This window comes from Arachis ipaensis, chromosome B04 (genome assembly GCF_000816755.2).
Source record: "Arachis ipaensis cultivar K30076 chromosome B04, Araip1.1, whole genome shotgun sequence".
NCBI classification, from domain to species: Eukaryota; Viridiplantae; Streptophyta; class Magnoliopsida; order Fabales; family Fabaceae; genus Arachis; species Arachis ipaensis.
The window spans coordinates 31,686,474-31,692,279 of record NC_029788.2 but is presented as its reverse complement, the minus strand read 5'-3'; positions in this window follow the sequence as shown (position 1 = coordinate 31,692,279).

Here is a 5,806-nt window from a genome sequence, read left to right as displayed (position 1 = left end):
GGAGTTTATTTTCATTAATTTTTATTAGTTTTTGTTTTTACTTGCTACTATGAATTCTCACCCCCTTTTGCTATGAGTTTGGTTCAAATTATGTTGTAGGGAATGGAAGCCATAATGGGAACATGCATCAAGGTTGGAACAATCAAATATGGGAGGAGCCACAAGGATTTGATCAACCCTCTTGGCAACAACCCTCTCCAATGTACTATGAGCAACAACCGTTCTACGATGCATCCCAAGACAATGGTTATGGTGGACCCTTTCGTGACAACCAACCTCCACCAAATTACTATGGTCAATAGCCATTCCGAGGTGCGTACCAAGATGATGGATATGGTGGACTGACGAACGGATTCCCTGCGCGGTCTAGAATTTTACAAATAAGTTCTCATTAAAAGTATAGCTTCTAAACCGACAAAGAATCCTTTCGTGCAGAAGTTTTGGTTGTCACAAGTAACAATCCCCTAATAAAATTGATAACCGAAGTATTTAAACCTCGGGTCGTCTCTCAAGGAATTGCAGGGAAGTGCACTTATAATTGGTTATGAAAAAGCATCTTTTTGGGGTTTTGGATGAGAGGTGGGAAATATAAATGGTAGAGGAAATAAACTAACAACTAATAAAGACTCTTGGCAAGGTATGAGAATTGGAAGTTCTATCCTAGTTATCCTTATCAATTGTGATGAGAATTGTCCGTTGCTCCCACTTGGTCGACCTCTAACTCTGAACATAAGTCAAGTGGATAAATTAATATGAATCCTCAAGTCCTAGTCAACTCCCAAGGAAAGACTAGAGTTAGTGAAATTCAAGTCAATTAGCAACCTTCAATTAACAATCAACAAAGAAGTTTGATAACTCAAGTGTCACCAATTACTCAACCAAGGCCAAAAGGGTAAAAATCTAAATTAAAATCCTCCCAAGTATTTTATCAAACACTTGGAAGGCACAACATAAAAATATAGAAAACTAGCAAGGAAAATAGATCTAACTACCAATTGCAAGCATCAATAACACAAGTCAATGAAGGCAACAATAACCATAGGGAAAGTAATTGCATTAATATGGGAATTGAATCTAACATCAAAAGTTCACAAACTAAAGTAATAACAATGAGTAATCAATAAGAGTAGAAGAGAAATCCTAAATCCTAAAACCTAGAGAGAGGAGAGAACTTCTCTCTCTAGAACCTACATCTAAACCTAAAATTATGTGAATGAGAAGTGTCTCTGATTGAATGAATTGATTCCCCCACTCTGTAGCCTCTAATCTATGTTTTCTAGGCTGAAAGCTGGGTCAAAAACAGCCCAAAAATCGCCCCCAGTGATTTTTGATACGTCCAGCACGTGGCTCTGTCACGCGTACGCGTGGATTGAACTTTTGCCAGGTCATGCGTACGCGTGATCCACGCGTGCGTGTCACCTAACAGCATGGTAACTATGACGAATTATATATCGTTGAGAAGCCGCGGATGTTAGCTTTCCAACGCAATTGGAACCGCCTCATTTGGACCTCTGTAGCTCAAGTTATGACCGTTTGAGTGCGAAGAGGTCAGGACTGACACCTTTGCAGTTCCTTCAATTTCTTGTATTCCTTCCACTTTTGCATGCTTCGTTTCCATCCTCTAAGCCATTCCTACCTTATAATCTCTGAAAACACTTAACACACATATCACGGCATCGAATGGTAATAAGAGAGGATTAAGATTAGCGAAATTAGGGCCAAAGAAGCATATTTTCAATCATAGCACAAAATCAGGAAGGAAAGTGTAAAACATGCGGATTCTATGAATAAATGTGAGAATAGTGGATGAAAATCTACTCAATTAAGCACAAGATGTACCACGAAATAGTGGTGCATCAAATCTCCCCACACTTAAACATTAGCATGTCCTCATGCTAAACTCAAGAGAACTAAAAGAGTGAAGAGGAATGGTAGAATAGATGAAATGCAACCTATCTATATGAATGCAACTACATGCAAAATGTTTCTACGCACTTGGTTAAAAATAGATAAACTTTTCAAGAACAAATATGAACTGGATTTCACTAATTCAAATCATAAGAATGAAGTACAAGTAGACTTGCAGAAGAAAATACCTCATGAAAGCCGAGAACAAAGAATCGAGCATCGAACCCTCACTGGAAGTGCATACACTCTAATTGTTCAAGTGTTTAAGGTTTGATTCTCTCAATTCTCTACTAACCATGCTTTCTAAGACTTGCTCTTCTTCTACCAATCAACAAATATTTAATGCACAAATACACAAATCAAGAGGTCTTTTAAGGGTTGTAATGGGGTCAAGGTCAAGGTAGGATTGTATTTGGTCAAGTGGACTAAAATCTGAATCCTTGATCAACCTAAACTTTCCACCTAACTTAAGACAATCCATGTAATTAGAATATAAAATCTAACTGCAAATTAACTATGTTTACAAAATATTCATGCATCCTAAATTTGAGTACAACTCATATGCATTGCTATCATCTTCTTTGGGACATTTTGTCCCCTTCTTATTGTTTGCTCTTTTTCTTTTCTTTTTCTCTATATTTTTTTTTAATTTTTTTTTATTTTTTTCATTTTTTTCTCAATGCATATGATTAAAGTATTGAATGTAATAATATGTGCTTAACTATTGTTTTGCACATTTTCACAAGAATATACAACACCCAATTTTCAAACCAAGTGTTTTCAATCCCAATTTCCCCACACTTAATTTGTGAGCACTTTCACTAGTCTAAGCTAACCAAGGATTCAAATTAGGGACATTATTGTTTTACGCATAAAGTTAGTGATGAGCTAAAGTAAAGAACAAATGGGTAAAATAGGCTCAACTTTGGTTTGCAAAGGATAATGAAAAGGTTAAGGCCATATGGGTACGTAAGTTAAGTGAAACAAGGCCTCAATCATATAAGTATATGCATACATTAAACATGGAAATATAGAATCAAGCAAGATATAGATCACAATTTTAGAGAGAACAACACACACACCAAAATAAAATATTGGTTGATAAAATGCAACCAACCAAATAGGCTCAAAATCTCACTGGTTTTGTGTGTTCGAGCTCTAAACCATGTTCCAAAATAAAATTTCTTCAAACAAGTTTAACAAAAGTTTTAATTCAAGTTAGTGAAATGCTATAAGATAATTTCTTGAAAAAGAGTTCATCACTTCAACCAAGCAGTGGTAGAATATGCACAAAATCAAACAAACATGCAATTACATATGCAAATGCAACAATGAACAAACAAAGAAAAATAAAAATTGGTGTTGAGAAGAAAGTGACTAACCCACGGAGATCGGTATCGACCTCCCCACACTTAAAGATTGCACCGTCCTCGGTGCATACAGAGATGTGCAAGTGGACGGGTGGCTACAACTGTTGCTTTTTCTCTAAAGATTGTGCGACAGACTTGTTTATTGCTCCAGTTAGAAACTTTTCCTCTTCCCTCTTGGTGGTTTGTTAGCGGCTTTCTCTTTACCCTTCTTGGTGGCCATCCTGAAAAGGGAGAAAAGAAAGGGGCATGAATTCAAAGGGATAGAGCAAGGAGGAGGACAGTACAAGTGATAAGCATGCCAATGTAAAGAAGAATGTCGTTAACACATGGTCGCGGCTCCATGCAATTAGGACATCAACAGAAATATAGCAAGAAATAGTAAGGCAATTAAATGCAAGATGTTTATTAGCATGCCGGAAAAGGCATGAGTAGCATAGATCAAGCATTAAAAGCCAAAATGTATTATCACTCGTAACAAACTAACAATCACGTTTGTATTGACAATTATATTTAATTAATAAAATAATTCAAGGGTTTTGTGAAAAACAGGCATTTAGAGTAGAAGGATAGAATAATTAAAAATGCATAATGCCATACGGACTTTTTCACAAACACGTTGTATGCATGTAAAATATGTTAGGGAAAGTATTAAATCCGAACATGCAAGCAACCCAAAAACAATCAATATTAATTGTCAAATAACTCCTGAATAATCCACAAGCAATTATAGAAGAGAATAATCACCCTATTAGATTTCTAACACCAAGTAAAATAATGCAAAAATAGATAATTAAGAAGAAGAAGAGAGGGAAAATAGAAAGAAAGAACCTTGAGAAGAAGGTGATAAAGAGAGAAGTGATGGAGAATGTGAGGTGAAGAAAATATGAAGGAAGGGAAAAGAAGAAGAAAAGAGTAAAGAAAGAAGAAGAAGAAGAAGAATGGAGAATAAAGAAGAAAGAAAAAGAAAGAAAGAAAGAAGAAAGAAATTAGGATTTGGAAAGATAAAATGAGAAACTGGGCGGCGCAGGGATCTGGTGATGCAGCCCGATCGATGCGTACGCATGGCTGACGCGTACGCGTGGCACGCGCAATTGGGAAGGCGACGCGAGAGCGTCGCGCACGCGTACGCGTGCCCCTTCGTTGTGCTAGTCGCACGCGAGTAGCCTGGCGCACGCACAACTATCTGTTCATTCTGGGTTGTGGCCAAAAGTGCATACGACGCGTGTGCGTCAGGCACTCACACGCGTGAATGAGCAAAAATGTAAAATGACGCGCACGCGTCGGGGACGCGTTCGCGTGATGCATATTGTGCCCCTAGCACAGTGCCAGCACCAAGCCAACACAACTTTCGGCCAATACACCTTTTACGTCGATTTTTCTGGGTCACGCGTGCGCGTTATTGACGTGTACGCGTGAGGTGCCAAATTTTCAAATGACGCGCACGCGTGAGGTACGCGTACGCATGATGCTGCTTGTGCGATTGGCACGCTTTCTGCACAGTTCCCATGTAACTTTCTACCAAATTTTTTTTTGCAGTATGCAGATGAGAATGTAGACTATATGCAGTAATATGTAGAAGAGTCACTAAAATAAAACTAAGGAGAGAAAAGAACGATCATACCATGGTGGGTTGTCTCCCACCTAGCACTTTTAGTTAAAGTCCTTAAGTTGGACATTTGGTGAGTTCCTTGTCATGGTGGCTTGTGCTTGAACTCTTCAGGGAATCCCCACCAATGTTTGCAACTCCAATAGCCTCTGGGATCCCAAACTAGGCGTGTCAAGCTTTCAAGCAAGTTGAAACAAGTGACAAGGCCCCAAGAGTATTGATTGTTGGGATGAATTCCGGGGTCCCAAACCTTACTTTTGCACCCGTCTTCGTGTTGATCATCAGTGTTCCAACCGGGTGGCAAGCAATTCGAATTCTCACTGAAGTGTCCAAACAAATTTCTAGACCCATTCAATCGAGCTCTACACCAACCTTTGCAATTCAACTTGGAGCATACTGGTGTGAGAAATCGTGATCACTCAGATTTGTATTTGTAAAATTATTTACTCGTTCTTTCTCTGGCTATGGCGCCAAACACTGGTGCACAGAACCATGGTCCAAACATAACTTCACAACTTCGCACAACTAACCAGCAAGTGCACTGGGTCGTCCAAGTAATAAACCTTACGTGAGTAAGGGTCGATCCCACGGAGATTGTTGGTATGAAGCAAGCTATGGTCACCTTGTAAATCTCAGTCAGGCAGATTAAATTGTAATTGGATTGGATATTTAGCTGAAATAACAGTAAAGGATAGAATACTTATGTAGATTCATTGGTAGGAATTTCAGATAAGCGAATGGAGATACTGTATGACTCTAGGACGCCTGTTTTCCTATTGCTTCAACTCAATCCTTCTTACTCATTTCCATGGCAAGCTGTATGTAGGGGTTCACCGTCGTCAATGGCTACTTTTCGTCCTCTCTGGAAAATGGTCCTCTGCGCTGTCACTACATGGCTAATCGTCTGGAGGCATCACCCTTG